Source organism: Dendrobates tinctorius, unplaced genomic scaffold (assembly GCF_039654945.1).
Source record: "Dendrobates tinctorius isolate UK_male_01 unplaced genomic scaffold, ASM3965494v1 ptg000004l, whole genome shotgun sequence".
NCBI classification, from domain to species: Eukaryota; Metazoa; Chordata; class Amphibia; order Anura; family Dendrobatidae; genus Dendrobates; species Dendrobates tinctorius.
The window spans coordinates 43757943-43771655 of record NW_027361672.1 but is presented as its reverse complement, the minus strand read 5'-3'; the positions used below and the strand labels follow the sequence as shown (position 1 = coordinate 43771655).

The following is a 13713-nucleotide window of genomic DNA, read 5'->3' as shown; positions in this document are numbered from 1 at the left end:
AAAAGAAAAGATTTTATTATGAATGACGTTTGGGGGAAGATTGGGATACTTTGGGAGTGTGGAGAGACGAGGGACGGCTGGAAGTTGAGGAAGGGGTTCTAGGAGAAGGAGCTCTGGAATGGACATGGAGGCAGGTTGAGACACATTAGGAGGAGAGGGTGGATGGACAAACAAAGTTTTTTTTTTTCTTTGGCGCAAGAGTATCCTGACTGGACCGACTTCCACCGTGTGACCGCCTTACATTGCTCGACCTCCTTGAGCTGGTGGACCGTGGCGTTGACCTGAAAAATAGAGAATGTGGGTCACCCCTCTGATGCTCTGTGGTGGTGGTGGCGGTGCTCCTAGAAGTGGCAGTGGCGGTGCTCCTAGAAGGAGACAAAGTTGTGTCGGTGCTCATAGAAGTGGTGGCGGTGGAGGTGATACGAGGAGACAAACTCGTGTCGGTGCTCAAAGAAGTGGCGGTGGTGGTGATCCTTGGAGACAAAGTCTTGTCAGTGCTCCTAGAAGGAGGATGCGTGTCGGTGATCCGAGCAGGAGAAATTCTGGTGTGACTCCTAGGAGGAGGAGTGGTGGCGGTGCTCCTTTGATGAGGAGGAGTAGTGGCGGTGCTCCTTTGATGAGGAGTGCTGGCAGTGCTCCTTTGATGAGGAGTGCTGGCGGTGCTCCTTTGATGAGGAGTGCTGGCTGTGCTCCTTTGATGAGGAGTGCTGGCGGTGCTCCTTTGATGAGGAGTGCTTGTGGTGCTCCCTTGATGATGTTGAGTGGTGGTGTCGGTGCTCCTAGACAGAGAAATGGTGGCGGTGCTCTGAACACAAGAATAGGTGTCAGTGGCCCAAGCAGGTTCTGTGGTGGCATTGCTCCAAGCAGGTGGTGCATTGGTGGTGCTCCATACAGGAGCAGCGCTTGCCATAGTGGTGGTGGCGTAGGAGTGTCCAGCAGCACTCGGACTTGGGGTGGTGTAGTGGTGTCCGGCTTGGCTTGGAATGCAGGTGGCCATGCAGTGGTATGCAGCAGAAGTCGATAGGGAGGTGTAGCGAGTCAGCGGTGGCACTGTTGAAAATGACACCACTGACTGCTGCACATACCGATTCTGCTGCATAGCCTGCAAGTAAGCAGTGTTGCAGGAGTGCAACACACTCAGCTGTTGCTCAGGACTAAGGTGTTCCGCCATGCCCTTTTCAATTTTACTAAAAAAATGGTGCGCTGGTCTGTTGAGGTCGGCCTCCAGACGCTCAAAGTGCTGATCAACAGAGTGGAAGCGGTTTTCCATGTGGTTAAAACCACGTTCCATGAGTGAAAAACCACCTTCCACTCTGTCGGACAGCGACTTGAGGCTGGCATGAAAGGCCTCGCTCAAGGGCATAAACTCGGGCAAGACATTCCTTTCCAAGGCCCTCTGCCTCTGGCGGGTAATGCCCGCATAACCAGTGGCAGAGACCTGGGAAAGGGGAACACCTGCTTGACCAGCTTCCTGGTCACCAGCTGTCCGTGTTGCTGACTTACAAGATGCTTCCTGGCTGTCAGATGGCTGGGACGGGTCCGAGGTCGACCAATGAAGGACCGCTCCAGGGACAGGTTTCAGGGTGTTGCTCCAAGTGCTGTGGAAAGAAGGGAAAACATTACTATCATGCATTTACAAGAAGCATCAGCTGTGGAATAGAAAAGCACATAGTAATAAAAAAAAAATAATAATAATACTTACGCTCTGCTGGGAAGGACCGGTCTCAGGAAAGCCAACTCGTGATTATAGCGGTACTTTCTTCTGTGCCTTGCCGCTGAACCACTGCGAACCTGTCCCTCAGCACGAACATCAGTGTTGAAGCGGTCCTTCATCGAGTGCCAACGTGTGCAGACTTTGTTCACTATTGGAAAAACAAAGAAAAAACGTTATACAATGCACTGAAGGCAACATCATTATCAGCACACACACCTGATAGAACTTTGCAAACAGTTAATGCGGCATCACAAAATAATTCTATACACAATGCAGTCAGTGTTGATCCTGAGGACACTGTTCTGTTTCCTGCTAGAATATATATAGCAGCAAACACAACAGTATCATCAGGAGCAAGAGTGAAAGCAGGATCAATACTGCAGTTCAATACACAAAGCAATCACTGTTTTTCCAGAAGGCATTGGTGTGTTTGATGCAAGAATATATCTTGCCACAAACACACCTGTACCATCAGGACCAAAAATAAAACCAGATTCAAGACAGCAGTTCAATACACAAAGCAATCACTGTTTTTCCTGAATGCATTTGTGTGTTTGATGCAAGAATATATCTTGCAACAAAGACACCACTACCATCAGGACCAAAAATAAATGCAGCATCACAGAGCAGCTTTAGACTTACTGAACGTCCTTTTTGAAGTTGGAGAGGCGCTGTCCCAGCCATCCATCATCGCTGTGGCCACCTCATTCCAGAGCTGCCGGGTCACCACTGTGTCTTTGTACTGCTGGTCACGGCTGTCCCACAACGGGATACGCTCCTCAACAAGACGGATCAGGTGCTCGTTGTTGAAGTAAACATCTTTGTCATCCCGTTGTGGTACCTAGAAAAAAACAAAAAAATTAGAATCTTTGTAATTTTGGAGAATGAAAAAGATAGAAAAAGAAACAGAGAAGAATCAAGATGGAAGATGAAAATACAGACAGAAAAAAAAAAATTGAAAGACTATATACTTACATTGCGTCTCCTCGCCGCGACTTGGCTAGCCTGCTCCCGCTCAGACTGCTCCCGCACTTCACCTTCACTGCCCGTGTCCGATGTCTGTAAAGAAAAAAAATTATTACACATTTCTAGATGCAGCAGCTATACTTACCCAAAGGCAGCGTGATTCTCACCTTACGATCTGCTTGGTCCAGTTCTTGCCGATATGGCAAATAGGCCGATCCAGAAGAAGACATGCTGAAATTTAAACAAAAAATACATTAGTACATAATAAATTGTACAGGACACACAGACATTATGTTGAAGAATACTCACATTTTGGCTGCTGAAGCTTCAATCCACAGTTGGAAGGCTCTTCTATGTTCTTGTCTGGTATCTTCAAGGCTGTCTGTAGGGTATTGGTCTGGCCCTGAAGACACCTTCTTATCAACACTCCTCCCAAACAATGTTGCTTGTTTAGGGGGAGGTTTAAACAAGTGTCTAGACATTGTTTACTCAAATCGCATGCACGCAAAAAGCGCTGATGTGCGCGCATCCAAGCGTACGCCAGCGACCCCATAGACTGTAATGCTACTTTTTTGCGCATACCGTGCGCACACGTGCGCGTGCGATTTTTTTTTAACGATGTAGGCGGAACAAAAAATGCAACATGTAGCGTAAGGTGCGTCTGGGCACACACCTGGAAAATGCGCAGCGCACGTAAACGCTGATGAGCATGTGCAATCGCAAGACCCTGTGCCCGCCATGTTAGAGATAGGGGAACATTGCGCGTGCGCCTGACAGCGCAAGACGTGCTGCGCGATAAAATGCTAGTGTGAAACCAGCCTGTTACACACAAACACAATATAAACATAAAAACAAAGCTCCTCCTTCACATGATCTGAGATATGGTGTAAAACGTAGTACAGCCGTGTGAAGTGGTGCACAAGTAGGTTCCCAAGCCAGTATATATAAGAATAAAACTTGGCACTCAAAGGACAGTCCAAAGGAAAATTTGATTGTAATCAGTCCGTACAAAGACAAAAGACGTTTCGGTCCCACATGGACCTTCATCAGTCCGACTGCTCAGAAGATAAGTTTGGAGATAAGTATATGATAAGCTGATACTGGTAGCCTGTAAAGATGGCAGGTGGGTAAAAGATTCAGAAAAAGCCCCAGAAAAGGGGTCTCAATTACATATCCAATTGAGACCCATTTTTTAAGTTTTATTCTTATATGATCTGAGATATGCATATTTTTTAAAAAGGGTGTTCAGTTTTAAAATTAAAATGTCCAACTGTTTCTGTAGAGCCATCATTCTGCTGATCCACCCCAAGAAATTGATGACTCTGCGCCTCTCCCCAATCCACATTCCTCTGGCTAATTTCTGAAGAAATATCAGTAGAGCTATGGTACTTTTGCATGCAAAATTTAATCCTCACATTTTTTGAGCATTTTTAAATAGTTGTTAACCCTCCGTCAGGCGCAATAGATCTGACAGGCACACAGTAATTAGTTTCACTTCTCTCTCCTTGCCCACTTATCAGAAAACCCCACCCCTCCTAGTTATCTCCTGACTCTACAGGCTCTGTGAACCCTGATATCACAGTGACTCAGCAGACCTTCTAGTGAGCAGATATCAACACTTTGGCTTCTCAGGCACATTGCGCCTGATTTCAACACAAATTGAAAGGTTAGTATTTTCTTTTTTTATTCATCACGATTGTGTATTTAGCTTGTTTTATGAAGGATTAATGCTAAGTTAGTGTACATAAGTACTGTTTTCTTAGACAAAAGGAGGGTGGCTTCTAAGGCACATTGCGCCCTAACACATACTCTTTCTCTCTTGCTTCAGATTTTCTGCTGCAATGGCCAGAAAACAGTATGATTCATCTAAACCCCTTCATTTAGAAGAAATGAAGATTTTTTTGTTAGAAGATGATGAGGAAGAACCAGCAGTAACTGAGGATTTAGAGGAATCTAGTGACATTTCATCTGAAGATGAGGTAGCAGAATGTAACACTGATTCTGGAACAGAGCAGGATGGTGATGACACTGATACAGAGGAAACAGACACAGATCTAGCTTATTATTTGGGCAAAGATAAAAATACAAAGGACGTCCCAAGGACGTTCCAGAACAAACACCGACTCTACCACCTTCTAAAAGACACAGTTGTACTACCTGCTCATTTGTATCTGGTTTCAGAAGGCTTTCTAAATATGACTGCAAAATATGTAAAGAATCAATCTGCCTTTCCCATGCAACTTTCGTCTGCCAGCTTTGCTTTTCTAAGTGTACCTGTGCTGCTTCTGCTGCAATTGAAACCACTGAAGATGAGTAGAAAATAATTAAGTAACATCTAAGTGCAATATCCTTTAAGTTTTTTCCATAATTTTATATTTAAGCAATAGTTAAGTAAAGATAACTGGAGCCTATTTGGCGGTACTACCGAAAAGTGGTACTTTTAGTTTTAATAAGTTTATGGTTAATAAATGTTTTTTTTTGCATCTGATTTGGTGTAATCTCTTTTAATACATTCCTATGAAGGTCACTGACTACTTCTATAGTCCTGAAATTGAAATATGTAGCTACTATAGATGGTTTTCTGACCTGTGCTTGTCAGGCACATTACGCATGAACTGAGGAGAATCTATATTGCGCCTGACGGAGGGTTAAACGTTTTTCATGATTTTGTTTTAAATTTTATATTTTATAACAATTTTGTACACATTTTCCTGGCATTTTTCAAGTCCCATTGAATGAAACTTGAAAAAAATACAAGGGAACAAACCCACCCACTTGTTTAGACACAATGAGCGTAGTATGCCTTATCCAATTTTTTTAAGCTCAGTTCATCGTTTGCAATGTTTCAAAATGTTGAAAATATTTACTCCTGTACCATGATTATGGTAATTTAGTTTTTAAAACAATCATCCTACTTTTTGCTCTAAAAAGGCATAATGAGGTAAATGGAATCCTTGTTTGTTTTTTTTTTAAAATATATCAACCCACATGGGCCATATGAAATAATTTGGTGAAAAATAACTGCAATAAATAGCACAAGACAGAAAAAGAAAAGTAATTTTAAAAAAAGTAAAAATGGTGAAATGAAATAAAATATATTAGTGCACTAAAGACTGTAATAAAGAACAAAAAGTATCATCTGGACGCAGTGACTTTGGCAATGCAAGAACGTAGCAAATAAACAAAAAAAAAAATTAAAAACATTGTATAAAACCAACCTTGAAATGAAATAATTGTAAGACTATGGATAAATACAATAAAAAAAGAAAGTAAAGCTAATCTGTAAAGTCTTGTTTTACTTCATTCAGGGATAGCTATGCCATTCATTCAATTCTGTGGTTTTAAGTGCAAATAAACCACCTGTGTCTTCTCACTAGATTAGGTGGAATATATAACCACAGGTAGGTGGAGTAGCCATACAAAATATAACCTTCTTTGGGAAGTTCCAATATTTAGAAACAAGTATACCACTTGTATAAACGTGCCCCTACTTGTTAAATGTACTGACTCCATACTCACTGAGAAGGATGACAGTTCACAAAAACATCTTTGAAAATAGGTCATTTCTGAGGTTCCATAGGATAGCAGTTGCCGTAAATTTTATATAGGATATATATATCTATAATATAACCGGGGGGAGCGTCCCTCTGTCTGAAGCCTCTATAGACTGTGCAAGCGCGACGCGCCTGTGCAGTCTGGCTCCAGACAGAGTAAGGCAGCCAGTGGTGAGGAGTGTGTATGGCGCCGGAGATGGCGGTACCATACACACTGCATACCGCCATCTCCGACGCCATACTTACATACTTACCTATCCGGGAGGAGCGTGGCCGCGGCGCTTCTCTTCGCCCGGAGACCAGAGCTGGAATGCGGCCAGAATCGCTCTGCGCATGCGCGATCCGGCGCCATTTTACTGAAGACACACTTGCAGTGTGTCTTCAACAATATGGCGCCGGACAGCGCTATGGGCATGCGTGATTCCGGCCGCACTCCTGCCCTGGCCTCCAGCAGAACAGCGCTGGAGTACAGGAAAGAAGGGTAAGTATGTTTTTTTTTTTGTACTTTTAATAGGAGTGAGGGGACCATGCAAACCACAATAGGGGAGGTGAGAGGACCATGCATACCACGATAGGGAGTGAGGGGGCCATGCATACCAGGACTGGGGGGTGAGGGGGCCATGCATGCAAGGATTGGGGGATGAGAGGACCATGCATACCAGGATTGGGGGTGAGGGGGCCATACATACCAGGATAGGGGGGAGAGGGGACCATGCATACCAGGATAGGGGGGAGAGGGGACCATGCATACCAGGATTGGGGGGTGAGGGGGACATGCATGCCAGGATTGGGGGGTGAGGGGTACCATGCATGCCAGGATTGGGGGGTGAGGGGTACCATGCATACCAGGATAGGGGGATGATAGGACCATACATACCAGGATTGGGGGTGAGGGGGCCATACATACCAGGATAGGGGGTGAGGGGGCCATAAATACTAGGATAGGGGGGTGAGGGTTACCATGCATACTAGGATAGGAGAGTGAGAGGACCATGCATACCAGGATAGGGTGGTGAGGAGACCATGCATACCAGGATAGGGGGGTGAGGAGACCATGCATACCAGTATTTGGGGGTGAGGGGACCATGCATACCAGGATAGGGTGGTGAGGAGACCATGCATACCAGGATAGGGGGGTGAGGAGACCATGCATACCAGTATTTGGGGGTGAGGGGACCATGCATACCAGGATGGGGGGTGAGGGGACCATGCATACCAGGATAGCGGGGGTGAGGAGACCATGCATACCAGGATAGGGGGGTGAGGAGACCATGCATACCAGGAAAGCGGGGGTGAGGAGACCATGCATACCAGGACAGGGGGGGTGAGGAGACCATGCATACCAGTATTTGGGGATGAGGGTGACCATGCATACCAGGATTTGGGGGTGAGGGGACCATGCATACCAGGATTGGGGGATGAGGGGGACCATGCATACCAGGATAGGGGGGATGAGGGGTACCATGCATACCAGGATTGGGGGATGAGGGGTACCATGCATACCAGGATAGGGGGGGTGAGGGGACCATGCATACCAGGATAGGGGGGGTGAGGGGACCATGCATACCAGGATGAAGAATGGGGTGCCATGCATATCAGAATTGGGGGGGAGGGTACCTTGCATACCAGGATAGGAATGAGGGGTGCCATGTGTGACTGACTCAGCTTCTGCTGAGCCCATTTTCCTTTTTAGAGTGGACCCTCTGGCCCGTGTCACCCACCCACCTAGGGCGAGCTGACCTAGTGAGAACCCACCCCCTGTACAGGCAGTGTCAGGGGCAAGACCAAGGGGGTGAGCCACCACGACTGCTGGGACCAGACGGCCGGCTCAGGGGACACTATTGAGTGTCTGGCAACAGGACGAGCAAGAAGCAAGACAAGACAAGACGTAGGTGCAAGGTATCTTCATTAGGATAACTTCAGAATCACATTCAGTGTAAAAACGTGAGAACAAGCAAAACGTGCAAAGTGCGTGCGTGGGTACACCAAGGTCCATAGCATGGTACGTGCCAGGTGGCACACCTGGGTACAGGTAAAGGCACAATGGCATCGGACTCCGGACCGCTGGCAACGATCGACATGATCAAGGCATCAGGCTGCGGACATCAGCTCCGGACATCAGGCCGCAGTCATCCAGCTTACGATCTCTGGCAGCGATCGGCAGGTTCCGGGCATCCGGCAGGCAAACCAGGTTTCAGGCAAGGAGGCACGTCAGATATCCAGGCATGATGCATGTTAGGGAACACGCCAAGGTCCAAGGCTAGGTGCGTGTGTAGGGGACACGACAGGGTTCAAGGCTAGGTGCGTGTGTAGGGGACATGCCAGGGTTCACAAAACGAGACAGGGTGCGTGTGTAGAGACACGCCAAGGCACAAGGTAACAAAGCAGAGTCCTGCATGTGCAAAGAGGCACGCCAGGGTCAGGCGAGGCAGAGTCCTGCGCTTGCAGAGAGGCAAGCCAGGGTCAGGCGAGGCAGAGTCCTGCACATGCAGAGAGGCACGCCAGGGTCAGGCGAGGCAGAGTCCTGCGCGTGCAGAGAGGCACGCCAGGGTCAGGGTTCAAGGACCAGGCTAGGACCTGTGCGTGCAAGAGGGCACGACAGGGGACATGGCAAAGCCTGCGCGTACTTTTACAGAAGCACGGGGAGGTATGCCATGGGCAGGCGAGGGCCTGCGTGTGCTTTAGAGAGCACGCAGAGCACAGTGCGGAAACAGCGTGAAGTGCAAGGGAGCACAGAGGGCACGGCTGGGGCACTGGCTAGCTGATCGGGCTGCGGCACTGACAACCGGGCAAGACTCCAGCGAACCCGGCTGAGGCATGTCAGACGACACAGCTGTCACTGACCGTCGAGCACGGCTGAGGCACAAGCAGGCGGGCACGGCTAGGGCGGGCACGGCTGAGGCACAAACAGGAGGCTAGGAAGGCCAGGCGCATGCAAAGGGCACACGAAGAAACAGAGCAAGGGAAGACAAGATGAGAAACAAGACAGAGCTTAGGCAGTGTACGGAACCAGGAACGGAAGCATAGGCAGAAACACGGAATCAGGTCAGAGCAAGAACAGAGCTAGCAGCGGAGCGTAGGCCGAAGCCCAGAGCCGGGCCAAGGAAGAACCTTGGGACTAGCCTAGAAACGTGCAAGAGAGCATAATAGGAAAGAGTCTAGCAGCGGAGCGTAGGCCGAAGCCCAGAGCCGGGCCAAGGCAGAGCCTTGGGACTAGACATGGAAAAGACCACGAAAGGAAAGAAAGGAGGGATGGTGCGTGTGCCAGGGAGCACTATAGAGCACCATAGGAGAGAGCGAGGCAGAGCAAGCAAAGACTGAGACCATAGGGAGGAAAAAGGCAGAGCAACGCAAGGTACGAAACAAGGCATAGCGAAAACAGGCAAGGCAGAGAATAACAGAAGGACTACAAGTCCAAGCAGGACAAAAACGAACATGGCACAGCGGACAAACATAAGGCAAGGCACGGGACAAGAGATGGAGTACGAGCATGGAGCGTGTGCAGTGATGCACGACAGAGCAGAGTGCAAGGGCACAGAATAGAGGGAGCGTCCCACAGACCAAGCAGCCATGCAGGGATACCACACAATACTCAGGCCCTAAGCATAGGAAGGGGCGGTCTAATAAAGGGCATAGCACCTCCTCTTTCGGGTCAGGACCAGGGGAGAACTTCCTAGTTCAGATGCTCCAGGATCACAGAGCGCAGTCACATGATCAGGGTTTCAGACATGACGAGATGATCACAGAACCAGACAGTGCAGGATCTTAGGAAATGTCACATGATCAAGGTTTCAGACATGACGAGATGATTGCAGAACCAGACAGTGCAGGATCCTAGGAAAGACACATGATCAGGGATTCTAGACATGACGAGAAGACCACAGAAGGCAAAGCAGAAACGCAGGCATCCTGCAGCTCAGCAGACATGAGGTAAGTGTGCACACTGCTCTAGGGAACAAGCAGGATAGCAGACATGAGATGCGCGTGCACACCACTCCAGGGTCATGAGGTAAAACAGACATGGCGGACATAACAGACATGGCGAGCATGACACTATGCGTACCAGGATAGGAGGGTGGCAGCACATAGCAGGATACGAGACCATATACCAATAAAAATGATGTAGAACGGCTTCATAGCTAGTATATATATATAAATATATATATATATGAAAGGCCTGTAGTTGACATCATAGGTAGAACACAACTATGATGGTTAAAATTAGAAAACATCCGGAAAATCACCTTGTCTGATTTGGCAAGATTTATTTTTCAAATTATGGTGGAAAAAAGGTATTTAGCCACCTAAAAACATGCAAAATTTCAGGCTCTCACAAGCCTGTAACTTCTTCTTTAAGAGGCTCCTTTGTCCTCCACTCATTACCTGTATTAATGACACCTATTTGAACTTTTTATCAGTATAAAAGACACGTGTCCACAACCTCAAACAGTCAAACTCCAAACTCCACTATGGTGAAGACCAAAGAGCTGTCAAAGGACACCAGAAACAAAATTGTAGCCCTTTACCAGGCTGGAATAGCTTAGTTACTCACCGATAACGGTGTTTCTCGGAACCCATGACAGCACCACGGAGAGAGGGGATCCGCCCTTCAGGGACAGGAGCCTACAGATAAAAAGGGCGGTACCTCTCCTCCGCCTTCAGTTGGTTACTGTTATGAATGAGTCACTGGAGGAGGAGAAAACAAAAATACAAGCTAAGTCCAGAAAACCGGAGAGGTTGGTAGCTATCGGATTGCAGACCCTTGATCCTATTCACCACAACTAACAGTAGCCACGGGGGGTTCCTACGGTGCCCTAGACCCCTCGTCACAGCCGGAGAACTACATAAGCCTAAAGAAAGAAAGGGGAAATCTAAACTGCCCCAGAGCAGACCCCAAAGCAATAGACAGCTCCCAACATGTATTGTCGGTGAAAAACAGATGAAAACACAAACACAGACAGAAAGACAGGCTGAGCAAACGATGGGGCCCAACTAACTAGATAGGACAGGACACAAAAGATGCTGGCTGCAATCTGCAAAAAACCCTACAAAAATGTCCCAACCGTCTGATAGGAAAAAAGGCCCTGATGTCGCTAGACTTCAAAATCACTATATCAGCACTCAGGTATATTCTGAAAACAGAGCAAAGAGATCAACTGATCAGAGACAAAAATGGAATTCAGCCAGTCCCAACCAGGACTGGCTGAATACAAACACTAAGGAAACCAGACAAAATCTCATGGAATAATAGCAGGGCAAAAACTTAGCTTTTAGTAGACAGGAACTAAAACTGGATGCCAGAGCTCAGAGCAGAAAGGATCACCAGCAAACCCTGCAGGGCGTCGGCTGCCTTATATCCACTCAGAAATTCCAGATGTCAAATCACACTCCGCCTGTTCAGATGACAGGTTATTCCCATCCCAATCAATTTCACTACCTCTCTTCACCAGCAGAGGGAGTTCATCAGACATCAAAGGTGAAGGGGAAAATGAACTCACAACAGTTACAGAGCATCAGAGGGTCTCCAGGTTAGTTAGACAACAGAAATATATACACAATATTATAATACTGCTTACTTATCAAAGCACCGTGCCTAAACGGAAACACTCTACTAACAGTAAAAACGTGCTCACCATACTCGTGAAAGGGAGGGGAATAAGCGGGTGCTGTCATGGGTTCCGAGAAACACCGTTATCGGTGAGTAACTAAGCTATTCTCTCTCACCCATGACAGCACCACGGAGAGAATTACAGAGATTGGTAGCTTAGAGAAGGACCACCGCCTGAAGGACCCTTCTCCCGAAGGTCAGGTCAGATGTAGAGGCTAGATCTAATCTATAGTGCCTAAAAAAGGTCGAAGGTGATGACCAGGTGGCCGCCTTACAGATTTGTTCTATTGATACCTCAGATTTTTCAGCCCAAGAGGTCGCCATTGCCATTGTGGAATGAGCTCTCAGCCCCTCTGGGATGGTATTCCCGCTGGATGAATATGCCAGGGCAATCGCATCCCTTATCCACCTTGCCAGGGTACTCTTGGATGCTTTGAGCCCCTTCCGAGGACCCTGGAAACACACAAAGGGAGAGCCTTCCTTCCTACACTTTTTGGTGGCCTCTAAGTACTGTACTAGGCACCTTTTAACATCTAAAGTGTGGAATTTTTCTTCCCCCTTATTTTTTGGATCTGGGCAGAAGGAAGGAAGGACTACCTCCTGGGACCTGTGGAAATGTGATGATACTTTAGGTAAATAGGCCGGGTCAGGTTTTAGGATGACTCTATCCTCTAGAATTTTTGTAAAAGGAGGCCTTGCTGACAAGGCTTGAATGTCGCTCACTCTTCGAGCTGATGTTAGTGCCACCAGAAGCACCGTTTTAAGTGATAGGATTTTTAGGGGTGAATTGGTTCAAACGGAGGCCCTGGCAGTGTTGAAAGTACAAGATTCAGGTCCCATGATGGTAACCTTTGACTGGCTATTGGCATAGATCTGGTTGCAGCTTTAAGAAACCGTGCTACCCAGGGGTCACCTGCCACATCATGGTTATAGAGGGCGCCTAATGCCGCTATTTGTACTTTTAATGTGTTGACCACCAGGTAGGTAGGCCCTTTTGTAGAAATTCTAGGATCTTATCAATCTGAACCCCGTCCTGAACCTTTGCCCTAGAAGTGGATAGAAATTTTTTCCATGTTCTGCCGTAAGCTCTCATGGTAACCGGTTTCCTACTTTTTTGTAGTGTAGTTATCAGGTTCTCTGAAAATCCCCTGTCCCTCATCAGTGCCCTCTCAAATTCCATGCTGTTAAATGGAGGTTCGGTGCCTGAGGATGTAACACTGGGCCCTGCGATAGCAGGTCCGGGAGATCCGGTAGGATCCATGGGTCGGTTACTGAGAGCATTCTTAGCCAGGAAAACCAGGTTCTTTTGGGCCAGAAAGGGGCTATCAGTATCATTCTTGCCCCATCCTCCCTGACTTTCTTTAGGACCGCCCGTACTGTGGGTCCCTCTGACAGGGACAGGAACCCAACTGAAGGCGGAGGAGAGGTACCGCCCTTTTTATCTGTTGGTTCCTGTCCCTGAAGGGCGGATCCCCTCTCTCCGTGGTGCTGTCATGGGTGAGAGAGAGAGACTGAATTTGCAATAGGCAAGCAGCTTGGTGTGATGAAATCAACTATGGGAGCAATAATAAGAAAATGGAAGACATGCAAGACCACTGATAATCTCCCTTGATCTTGGACTCCATGCAAGATCTCACCCCTTGGGGTCAAAATTACCACAAGAACAGTGAGCAAAAATCCCAGAACCACACGTTGGGGACCTAGTGAATGACCTCCATTAAGCTGGGACCACCGTAACAAAGGCTACTATCAGTTACACACTACACCACCAGGGACTCAGATCCTGCAGTGCTAGTACATGTCCGGGCCCATCTGAAGTTTGCTAGAGAGCCTTTGGATGATCCAGAAGAGTATTGGGAGAATGTCATATG

The 13713-nt window shown here is 47.5% G+C and overlaps 1 long non-coding RNA gene across 1 annotated transcript; it reads left to right on the top strand.

The window, feature by feature from the left end:
• The first annotated feature begins 4122 nt into the window (after window positions 1-4122).
• On the top strand, window positions 4123-5168 carry LOC141080989 (uncharacterized). Its single transcript, XR_012229295.1, has 2 exons — window positions 4123-4346; window positions 4509-5168. It is a non-coding gene; the product is annotated as an uncharacterized lncRNA (long non-coding RNA).
• Window positions 5169-13713: the final 8545 nt, after the last annotated feature.